This window comes from Lycorma delicatula, chromosome 4 (assembly GCF_047948215.1).
Source record: "Lycorma delicatula isolate Av1 chromosome 4, ASM4794821v1, whole genome shotgun sequence".
NCBI classification, from domain to species: Eukaryota; Metazoa; Arthropoda; class Insecta; order Hemiptera; family Fulgoridae; genus Lycorma; species Lycorma delicatula.
In genome coordinates this window covers 49,434,500-49,447,535 of record NC_134458.1, presented here as the reverse complement: position 1 = coordinate 49,447,535, position 13,036 = coordinate 49,434,500, and the positions used below count along the sequence as shown (strand labels likewise).

The window sequence follows — 13,036 nt, the reverse complement described above, 5'->3', positions numbered from 1 at the left end:
ACAATACAGGTGTCAAAGCTATTTTAATTTTAATAGCCCTTTAAGTGATTAAAAAAATATAAAAAAGTTTGATAATAAAAATTAAGAGTTAACAATCAAAAAAACAGAATATAAATTTTTTAGTGATGGGGAATAAATTTTACGAGAAATTTTTCTAAAGATATTCTTATACAATTTAAGCTTAAAAGAGATTTTTCAAAAGACTTTTCTCTTTTTCAGATCCGGGGTCTATAATTAAAAAAATTGCACACAATTTTTGATAGCTCTATATATGAAGTATAAACTTTCATAAAATGTTTGAAAAATATTTAAACCAAAGGGAGATAGAGTAAAAGAACAAAAAAACATGTATTTAAATGTTAAGAGTTAGAGATTGATTCTTTGAAAAGATTTTTTTGATTATTTATGTATGCATTGTAGGTAACAAATTTACTTTTAATAGTTTTTCTGAAAAGCCTCTGAAGAATATCAAACTTTGTTTTTCTCGATATCCCCCACCCCTTAACAAATTTTGAAAAAATGAAAATGATCAATGCTCCATATACAGAAACATTTGAACCAAATTTGAAGAAAATAGATTCAGTTAATCCTGTGATGTAAGGCCAAAAGCAGTAAAACACACGTAGTACGCACTAACAAAATTTGTTTTTTTGGTCTGGATCGACTAGTTGGATTCTGAAACGTAAAAATTTGCAAAAAACCTGATACCCCATTTTTACATGATCACCATACTTTCCCCTTTAATATAGTTAAATTCAACGGGGGGGGGGGGGATAATGAAAATGTTAAAATAATTCAATCTGATTGAAACAATGAATGATAAGGAAACATTTTTAATTGAAAATGTTAACACATCTTCAAATCAGCAAAGGGCTTCATTTAGCCCGAGCGCAAACCAAGAGAAAGTATTTTTACACGTTAAACAACCATACTGCGTTTATTTAGCACGATATTCTTGACGTTACATATTCAAATAACTGCGTAACTTTTAAATAATATAGTAAACAAAACACATACAGATTATTAATTATTCTTAAACTTTTATTATGCAGCGTTCAAAAAGTAAATTGTTGATATTATCGTAGATATTTAAAAAATTGGGCTTAATAAATATTTCCACTTCGTGTGGGCGTTCTATTGGACGGAACAGGCTGATTTTTTTTATTCTGCTCAAAATGACCCACAGACATGTTATCAAGCGTCATCGGCCCCAAACTTTGGTTCTCCTATGAGACTTTTTTCAAAAAAATCCTCGTTTATTACTTAAATGAAAACTTTTCCGAGGTTATTATTCACAGGAAAATCACTTTAAAGGTCTATCAATGCTTGATGACATATCTGCGGGCCATTCCGAGCAGAATAAAAAAAAATCAGCCCGATCCATCCATATAGAAGGACCATACATCCATCCGGTCCAAACACCTGGACGAACTAGAAATAGGTTTTAAACACGCATTTTACCTGTGGTAGGAAGGAAAGAGAAAAATATAGAGGTTGGTGGTGAGACGTATTGTAAATGGAATACATTTTTTAGCCGATTTCTTTAAATGTACAACATTACTTTGTAATAACGCTGAGGATCAGCAACAGCAATGGGCCACTAGTCTGTGAAAAATTTGTTTGATTAAAATCAATTTATTAAATATAAAGCAGTATACATATTTTAACAGTATAGCACGTATCATCGGTTCGAAAAATATAACAATACTGATACTGTCAACGTGGCAAAATTTGTAAAGGCCGTTTCATAAATACTATTTTTTTTTTCAACGGTTGTCTAAAAGAAATACTACTGGACGATTTACAACAGTATCGATCTGAATTCTTGCTTTTTACATAACGGCAAGACCAATTATCGTTGTATATAAAAGCAAAATTCAACCTAACGTCCTCACAAACCGTTAATAAAATTCGGTCCGATGAAAATGGAAAAAATCAAACGCATAAAACGAACTTAATTGTTGCATAACAGTAAACTACGGGTATAAATCAAGCGGTACAGAGGTTTTTACCACTTTTATTGCCATAAGTACAACTAAGTAAAGAAATTTTGTACATTATTACTTTTTTAAATTTCAGATATTTTTTATTAATTAAGATCAACTTAAAAATTTTTTTATACTAAGTGTTTCCCACGATTCCGTTCTTAAAAAGAGACAATAAATTATTTTAATTCCGATTTTTTTCATAGTTACACCTACAATGCTAAAGCTTAAGTATAACATAGTTTTCTAACATATGTGTCTGTAATAAAACAGACAGAAGAAACAATTGTTACACACATCGGCAGTTCACAAGTAAATAAAACGAAGGGAAATTGTTACACGTACGATGTTTTAATTGATAATTCTCTAGACCGGTGTGATTTCAAAAGCAAGTGCTATAGCTTCCTTGGGACCATTATATAGAGGATCAAAAGAAGAAATAGATTACAACTGGACCGATACTATATTTGTAGTAAAGCTACTAGAAATTCTACCATCTTCAATTTTGATATCTTTATTAAAAAGATCAACTATTAATACCTAATTATAAAATAAAATATTACCACAAATGCAACATTAATATATACAGAAAAATTATGACCCCGTAATACTAAAATGAGGTACTTCATATTTGTGAAACTGTGTATGCAGAGTGATTGAGGAGGACAAGGAAATAATTTGGAAACTGATTCTAGAAATTTAAATAAGGAAAAAAGGCCGTAAAAACGTATGTTCGAAAATCCTTTGATATTGAGTTACAGCTTGCGAAAAATTTGTCCGGATTTCAGTCCCTCAGTCAAATGTGTTCATACTGAAATTTTTAAGGCGTTATATAAGGGGTAAACATGATAGTTTCTCGTGTTTTTTGACCTGAAAAATAGAATAAAACAGGTCTCAGAACTTTACCTCCCGTAGTTTTCATAATATCAAACGAGAACAGAAATATTCGGTGATGAAAAACACGTTTTGTTTACGTTTGAAGTGCATTAACTTGTTAAATGACTAATAAATGCGTAAATTTTATTATCAAATCTTGTAGAGAATTTAATTCTAAGAAAATTTATTTGATAAAAGTCTATCAAAAACAAAAAAAATTAACCTTTTTTATTAAAAACAAAAAGTAACAAAACTTATATAAAAAATGTTATGAATTTAAAACAAATTAAAAATAGTTGTTTTTAGTAGAATAAATTTAGACCTTTGAAAGGTTAGGTTTGCAACACTAACTGTATTCTTCGAAATTAATTTGAATTTACTCATTGCCGTCATAGAATTGTGGTTACGTGTTAATAATAAACGTCAGGCGGTTTAGTTGTTTTTGATATAATTTTCATTGCGTTTAATTATTTTTTGAGAATCAAGTTATGTAGTGTTTTTGTGTTGTACTTTTAACTAAACTTTCATTTTCCAATTTTAATCTAAAATTAAAAATGTGAAATTGCATTTTGAATTCTTTGTTTTGAAAATGCCGAGTCGTCTGCACTTGCACAGAATATGTTGGTATGTATTTATGGCTTTTGCGATGGAAGTGCTCCAGCTGCGGTGTAAGAATAACGACGTAGATATCCTGGACGAGTAGTTCCAAATCGTAAAGTATTTTGTAGAATTTTTAATAATCTTCGTGAAAATTGTACACTTTCCAGCGTTAATGTTTCATCTGAACATCAGCCGATACGTGGTGACGAAAGGGAAAAGATTCTTTAGGTGGTACAGCTTAGTCCTACAACGAGCACGCCAAGAATTTCTGAACGGCTCAACATTCCACAAAGTACAGTATGGAGGATAATATATGCTCACGGACTGCGTCCTTATCGTATTCAGAAAGTTCACCACCTCCAACTTGGTGACCATTTCAGACGACTGCAGTTTTGTGAATGGGTTAATAATAAGTACCACTTAATTCCGTTTGTACTATATCCGGACGAAGCTACTTTTACCCGTAATGGCACAAAAACACACGGAATTCACGTCGGTGATCTGACGAAAACCCACATGCTTGAATCAAATTTCTATTAATGATTATCGGTGATTGTTTCGTGTGGCACGATCAACAAGCAATTAATACCCCCTTTCATAGTAGAACAACGTGTCACGGGGAGAAATTACCTACAATCTTTTAAAAATGAATTTCTTACAGTGCTTGAAAATCTCTCACTGGCAAAACGAATTAAAATGTACCATCAACTTAAGCCCTGACGCGCTTCCCTCACCCTTCCCATCTAGCCATGGGGCTCTGCTCCCTGGACTCCCCTATGTTCATTAAACTCATGCTTGTAAGCATAATAATGATAAATAAAGATTAAACCCCGTTCAATTTATAAAAGTATCAGTGTACTATACATCTCTTCAGAGCAACAGTTTAATCATAACAGGACCCGCTAATTGGTTTTTAGATTTTCCATCACGGCTTCGCTCACGAAATACATAATCAGTATTACGAACATAAATTACCATTACAAAGTTGTCAAATCTCATAGAGATTGAATCAATAGCGTTATCATAAAACGAAAAAATGTAAAAAACAATTTACGTTTCATTACTCCTTAAGATATTAAAATTCAAAAAACCCGAAAACGGGTTTTAAATGTTTATCCGAAGAGTACTTATAAGCCAAATCGAGTGAATATCTCGTTTAAAGTAATCGGAAATGGGAAAATCTGTAATCATCGTTCGAAATGGTTTTTACCTTTCTTCACCTCTTTCAAGGTTTATTAGCAAAAATTCTAGAAAGTGGTTTTTAGATATTCATATAAAGATTAGACACATCAAAAATCAAGTTGACATCTTCATTTGTTACCGAGAAATTCAATATATAATAAATTTCGATGTTACTCCATTTTAATCATTTAAATTCAGAATTACAAAAAAAAGATTTTCTTAGTCTGTACTTATACCACAAGAAGAGCGTGTATACAGATTTTCATCAATTTATCTTTAGTATTTTTTTCTGCGAGTTGATTATGAATAAGTCATGACATATTTTTATACAATAAGATCGGAAAGTTGCTGTGCACTGGAGTTATGGAAGTATAATGACGATACCTTCTGAATTATTACTTAGTATTTTTATTTCATTATTTTATAGAAACGGATTACAATAACTGGAATAGATAATAAAAGGTGTTGAAAATGACCTCCCCCAACATCAGTACAACACTGCACACGTTTCAATTTGTTTTCAAACACTTTAACCAGCTGATGTACTGAAATGTCTCGTACATATGCAGTTACTGAGGTTTTTAGTTCGTCAATCTTGCGTGGTCTGTGGCAATATACTGCTTGTTTCGTTTCGTCCCATTGAAAGTAATCGGGAAGTCAGATGGGGGTGATCGTGCAAGCCACAAACTCCTCTAAATAATTCGTTCACCAAAAACATTTCGTAAAAGTCATTGACCTGTTAGCTGTGTGCACTGTGGCGCCATCTTGTTGGAACCAACCGTGATTGATTTCCAATTCAGTTCACAAACTAATGACGTTTTGTTAAAACCGCACAATAACGATCACTATTAAATGTATTTTCAAAAAAGAATTGACCCACAATGCGCGTTCCACTCACACCGACCCAGACTCCAATTTTCGCTTTGTGTAATTCATGGGGGTTAGTTGTCGACCACAGTCGTGTATTTTGCGAATTAATATACCCTCCCCGATGAAATCACGCTTCATCTGTAAAAAAAACGTAATGTGGAGGATATCTACACAATTTTGGTCAGTAAAACGTTTAAACCGTTGACAATAATTTAATCTTTTGGCATGATTGTAGGTTTCAGTTCTTGAGCAGTCATTATTTTGTAGGGAAAGAGTTCCAGTCCTTTTCTTTCAGTTTTATGTGTGGTAGCACGTCCAATATATTGCTGCTGTACAAACTTACGCGTTGACTTTAATGGAATTTCGCCCATAGCATCCAAAATATCAAGCATCTTCGGTTTGTTCAGTTTAGGTGGTCTTCCACTCCGATCAGCGTTTTCAACAGAGCCTGTTGCCCAAAACGTTTCGATAGAAGTTCGAACTGCATTGGGGTGAGGAACAGGAGTATCTGGAAACATTTTAGAAAACTTGTGTTTCACTAAAACAGTATACTTGTCACCTTCACCAAACAAGTGTTCAACAAGGAAAATGCATTCCACTACCGAAAGAAACATTTCGTTAGTATTGACTCCAATAAACGAAACAACTCGAAACCGAAACGAAGCACATTCAATCACTACTCAACAACTGGCGTCTTGGTTTATTACTGAGCAACGCCCAACGAACTCAAAGGCCAACCAACGTAACGCCGAAAGAACAGAATGCCCACATGACTCATACTGCACAGCGACTTTCCGAACATACTGTGTGTGTGTGTGTGTGTCTATCTCTCTCTATCTATATATATATATGTGTGTGTGTGTGTGTGTATTAATTTAAAACAAACATTATTTTCTATTATTAGTAATAATAGTATTACTAGTTTTGTTTGTTGTTATAAAAGTATATTTAAATTATTTCTGAAAATAGTAGGTACTAGTTTTAGTTCGTAAATTCGTTGTCGTTAACTCGTTGAAAATGTAAATTTTGTTTTTTCAATAAAACAATTTTCCGTAAAAATGTATTAGTGTCTTAATTCAATTACATGTAATTTTCTGGTTAACATAATTCTTTTATAATTCTGTTTTTTTTTTTTTTAATTTTAAGTTTTTTTTAACTTAGGGGGCGGTATATTTGGGTTTGACTACGGCGGCAGAAACTCTAGGGCTGGCTCTGTACATATGTGTGTGTGTGTGTGTGTATATATATATATATATATAATTATTATTATTATTAGAAAAAAGAACAGTTTCGAAAGTGTACTCTGTATTGGTTATGAGAAAAGAGCAATAGGGCACTTTTAAAATACATTATCAAATTAAACGACAGGTAAAATTAATTTTTCGGAGCCAACAAAAGGGAAAAGGGCAAAATAATACAACTAATATTAATATAATTAATATTATCATAAAATTACATCACACCCCAATAAAAAATTAAGTGGAAAACAATTAATAAATAATACCGGTTGCAAATATTTAACAAAAAAATACTTTATTTCTAAATTTAAATTATACTTATTTATCTAACGAATAAAGAACGTCCCCTAGGGGCGCAAAATCAGATCTACTATATTAACTAACGTGTTTTATTTTTCTTATTTAAATACCCTTAAAATTACGAATTTAATAAAAACATTTACTCAGTTATTTTATAAATTATCTTATTGTAACGATGATTAAAAAAAAGTTCAATCTTTTCTATTAATCTTATCATAAAGTATCTTGATGCTTTAAAGCTTCAAAGGGAAATTCTCTTAGAAGCTTAAAGAACTTAAAATAACGTAAACCAAAACATCGACAGTTATCTCACCGACCCACCGGGTTGATTTATTGGTGAACGCGTCTTCGCAAAATCAGCATATTTTGATTTCGAGAGTTTCAAAGTTCAAATCCTAGTAAAGGCAGTTACTTTTATACGGATTTGAATACTAGATCGTGGATACCGGTGTTCTTTGGTGGTGGGCTTTCAATTAACCACACATCTCAGAAACGGTTGACCCGAGACTACACTTCATTTACACTCATACATATCATCTTCATTCATCCTCTGAAGTAATACCTAACGGTAATTCCCGGAGGCTAAACGGGAAAAAGTTATCTCACCGCACGCATGGTTACTTAAATATATTTTTGTTTTAAAAGTTGTGTGTTTTTTTAAGGAAATGCAAAAGAAAATACACGATTTAAGGAAAACTGTAACAGTATGATTATTATATACCTCTTCATATTTACCTTAAAAAAAAAGAAAAGTTAAATTTGTGAATAGACATCTAAAATTAAATTGATCCAAAATTTTTTCCTAACAAAATCTATCACTATGCAAGGCGGCCTAGAACTAATTTCTGATCCTATATTACATAAGAAAATAAATAACCCTAACCTTAAATCTACAGAATTAAATCATATATTACATAAAACTGTACAGAAATCCGATACAGGTGAAGATAGCATAACACCTGTGGCATGCGCCAATCAGTATGAATTCCTTCATGTCAATATCTGCAATCGTATAAACTGTATCAAAATCTTTAATAAAAAAAGTTGACAACAAAGTTGCAGTACCCTTCTGGCATTGGTAACTTATTATTACACAGTTGAAAAATAATTATACATGAAAAGAGATACCAAAGATCTCCTTTTTTTATGTAGGTAATTTATTATTAAGTTTTATTGTAAAATTATCATTATATGTTTAAAGCAAGAAAGTTTTAAAAATTCCAGAAATCGATATCCTTGTTTTTTCTTTCCAACTTCCAAAATCAACTTTCGAGATTTTTAAAATTTTTTTAAATATTTATTATGTTGACGAACGGGACTAAAAAAGGTACAACCAATAAAGAGTTTCCGAAGATTTCTTTTTTGTTAGTAAGGGGTGAATTATGATCGTAATGCTATTACATTGATAAACATAATTTTTGCTTCCTAACATGTGATACATGATTTTAATTTGTTTTGATGTTGAAAACGAATATGAACTCAGAATCTTTCTGTCACCCACCATTTTTGAAAAATTTATAAATTTTAATTAAAGGAGTTTTTGCATTTTTCAACGTATAGTTAGCATTTTAAGCTCCTATATTGTATTTATCAGCTCATTTTTTATTGTTTAACTTTTTAAGTTTAAATAACAAACTTTAAATAACATTAAAGGTTTAAATAAACCAAAAAGGTTTTGAAAAAAAAATGATACCTTTAAACTTTAAATGGCTCCTCCACCCTCTGTATTGCACCCCAAATTATTTTCTTGGGGATCGCTTGCACTACTACTATGCCTAAGAAGACATAAGAAAAATTAGGTTAAAAAACATACGATAAATAAAAAGAGCTTTTTTTCGATTTTTGGGGGAGGAATTTTGGGGAAATTTTTTTTCTTTGAGAATGGTAAGATAAGAATGCTCCCATGAACTGAGCTTTATATAAAGCGGAGTTATGTATTCAAATTTTTTTAAAAATAAATCCCCAAACAACCCCCCCCCCCACACTCACTGGAGATATTAACTCAAAAATTTTATCAACAAATTTTCCTGTATACACGAGTCTGTGCAGCTAGAAAATTTCATCATAATCGGGTTAGCCAGTCAAATGTTATTAAGCTTCAAACTCGCCAACACACGTACATACACGTACATATACGTACGTACGAACATTACCCCACTAATTTTTGTTTTTTTATTTTTGGGATTCCCGGGTCACGAAACGTTGAGAAATTCAAAAAAACCATATTCAATTTTTTGACTGATTACCATACTTTTATTCTTGCAGCATAGCTCTAGAGCTAAGAAAACAGGAAAGAAAGAAATTTGGTATATTTACATATCATCCACGTTACAATAACAAAAATTACAATACAAAAGTTTCTCGTAATGCGACGTTTTTACGTCAGCCCGGATAGTGAGAAAGAAACATTCTTGTTACACCAATCGCATAAATGTAGATACATGTTTAATACTTCAAGTAACTTTTGTGCAAAATTAGTAATACATACATAACATTTCACAGTTTTCTGGTAGCTGGTTCACTAGAATCATACTTATACCAAAAATCATCGGTTTTTAAACAGAATTTTCGTAGACTTTCCAAATTAATCTATCCTTAAAAATTATTACCTTAGACACAATTTATATTTTATGATCCTGATTTATGCTAAAGGCATACTTACACAAATTTTTTCATTCAATATTAACGCATTTTAAGATCATTTTATAAAACTTACTTATACATAGTTAATAAATACTAATACATACTTTCTTATACAATATTAACGCACTTTAAGACCATTTTATAAAACTAGGGAAAATTAGAATCGGAAATTTTTAATGAAAAATTAAAACTCGAAAAATTTAATTATAAAAAAAAAGATTAAAATAGAGATTTTAAGGCATAAAGGAATCTTAGCTAAAAAAGGTTAACAGTTTACAGGTTGATTCTGCGCCCTTCATTTTCCTTCTTCTAAGACAAACTATATAGTTTTTTTTTCTTCTGACTCGCAACATTTCCCTCTTATACAATAGTCATCTATACTTGTAATATTGCATCTGCAATATTACAAGTATATTATTATCTTTTAAATCATAAATCGTGAAATATCCAACAACAGAGTTATTGGATATTTTTAATTAAATTTCCACAGTATATGTGAGAGTCTTCCTCCTTTTACGATATTTATTTATGAAGGAAAACTATACTTTTAACTAAAGTGATATAAGAAAATTATTACTACGTAAAAACAATGGGCAGGTTAAAAACGTACTTAAAATTCCTGATTTAAGTTAATTTTATTTAATTTAAGAAATAAAAGCAGGTTAGTGCTGATACCATGGACGGACAACCCGTACGTGTAATATAGAGAAATCATAACAATTTATTGAGGGAATTCTAAAGCTGACTGTATTTTAATGCGCTATTACTTGACAAATGGGATCTTTTACTTTATACTACGGTGGTGCGTAGAGCCACTTCTCAAAAACTTTTTCTATGCACCTTTACACCGTCCATTAAAATATGTTTCCGCAAAAAAAAGAAATATACATATATAATGAAAGCAATTAAAATTTTAATGTGACCGGCTAATACATTTCAGCCAGTCGCATTTAACCAGCAAGATATTAACGATAAATAAAAACTATATATATATCAATAATATATTACTAAAATATGTATTACTAACTATGTCTACATATATAACTTATTATCTATATGTATTAGAAACAACAAATTTTAATAATTTATAAAAACATTAAACCTACTTTTAGCACAACTAAACTAGAATGCACTGTACGTAGAGGAACTTTTTATTTTCGTATTTTATTTATACTTGTACATTGACTCTAATAATCCATGTCCGATGATATGCAAAAACATAAAACAGTAACCAAGTACAGAGTATTCGGTGAATTTTGCAATGTACAAGATATTTTACAAATCATTTTTTTCAAGCGCAGTACAAGAAATGAAAGAAAAACGTTCAAGATAATTTTTCCCCATCCTTAATATAAATCATAACATAACACGTCAAGACAGAATTTAAAACTGCCATTTAAAAAATTCGCTACCTAAAAGAAAAAAAAACAATAAATTAAAAAAGATAAGTCCGTGAAGGGTTTCAATTGTTACTCAAAGATTTTTAAAACGCTTCCAAAAAATGTAAAATCATTTACCATTTCCAAAATTACAAATCGTGCTAATGATATTGAGAAACACCATAAACATTTTCACAATGTAATAAATAGAAAATACAAACTCTTTAAAGCCTCTTCGTTTGCAGCTAGTGAGACTCCAAATATATTAATTTTGTATGTGTATTGGTAAAGTATACTACACAAACACCTTTCATTAGAAATCATGCTTCACAATTTCTAAATTAAAAAAAATATATCGAGTACTACCTGAAAACAAGAAAATTGTCCATTTGTAGCAAGTCGCGCGTATGGTAAATAATTTTATTAACATGTATCTAGGAGAAGCGTTCAGTTAAAGTTTTTGTTAAACAGATGGAAAAATAATTTTATTTGTCACCATACGGATTTAAACAGACAGTATATTATATTTAATACTTTAATTAAACTATTAAATATAACTAGTAAATTAAATATAATTTAATTTATTAGTTACATCATAACATTATTACCGTTAAATTTATTCCCTTGTACATGTGCATAGGTAGCTTAGTTGTTTTTATTTTTTCCTTATCTCTACTAAAATAATAATTTATTATGTTGGGTGTAATTAACGAGTAAATAGAACATTAGTAAATTTATTTCGTAATATTTTAACGCAAGTATTTAGCGACTTAAACAATTTTTTTTTTTTAAATTAGTCGTCGCATATTAGATTAAAACCGATACGTTTGACGTTTTCACAAAATATATGTGTTTTATGTTTAGAGCTTATCGTTACTGTAACACATTTTACACTCTATTGAACGAGATAAAACAGAAAGTAATGAAAGGAACATGACAGATGTCAAGCGAATGCGTACGGAAGTTACATCTAATGAATAACTGCTGTCAGTTAGTTATCAGCATAGTGTTATACTGTGGGTGAGATAAGAAAAACCTGTCTAACCTATAATCTTAATTATAAGGGATTAACAATACATGCACGCTCGTTTATTTTATAATAATTTAACTTTACGTATTACTTACATGTAAAAGTACACGACAACTTCGTCTCTTATTTGTCACGTTTTGGCCGAAACGTCTGCGTTGATACGACGATGTATGTATACACGCCGATCACAAGAACAGCCTGTTGCTTCCCATGGCGTATATAACATAGAGATAGGAGGTACATAACGGATTTAAGAGGGGGATCGCCGTGCGCAAAATATATGCGCAGAACCAACCCGCTTTGACGCCCTTCTACTCGCTTATCTACGTCAACGTTACAGAATTTCAAAACCGGGTCGATATCTGACTTGTCCGTTCGACTCACGGCAATAGAATTACTGTTACTGAGATACGGCCGTCCACCCCCTCGACACGCTCTTCATTGAATATAAAGTTACACTCCAAATCATAATTAGGGCTCAACTCATCGTAACAATCGTGTTTATTCATCGTTTATTACTGAAAATATTCTATAGTGTGATAAGCGCATGAAATATAGAAAAAAATGCGATTATAATACTAAAAATTATAAATTGAAGCGATCCTAAAAATGTGCGCTATATTTTATAATAATAATAAAAACAATCTAATAAATATAATTAAAATTCAGTAAATCGAGACGCAAATGTAAACATTCAAAACGTGGTAAAACTATTCGAACTACAAATCCCAAATCATCCTTATAATACGACCTCAAAACAAATTAAAAAGTCATAGTGTTATGATGAGTTCAATGTTTTATAATTTCCTTGATAAAAGCTGATGAAATCATAGTTCGTATTTCTCACTGAAATCAAAAGTACATAAAAAATATAAAATTAAAGCTTGGACTGGAGGTTAGCATTGTTCCTAATAATCAAATGTTCTTTGATAG

At 30.8% G+C, this 13,036-nt stretch overlaps 1 protein-coding gene across 1 annotated transcript in view; it reads right to left on the bottom strand.

Annotated features, from left to right (window-relative positions):
- Rph (Rabphilin) overlaps positions 1-12,322 on the bottom strand; it is a 197,309-nt gene extending 184,987 nt beyond the window's left edge. The window contains exon 1 of the mRNA XM_075361688.1: positions 12,199-12,322. The gene's annotated coding sequence lies outside the window, so the exon portion shown is untranslated. The remainder of the gene's footprint in view (positions 1-12,198) is intronic.
- Between the last annotated feature and the right edge of the window lie 714 nt (positions 12,323-13,036).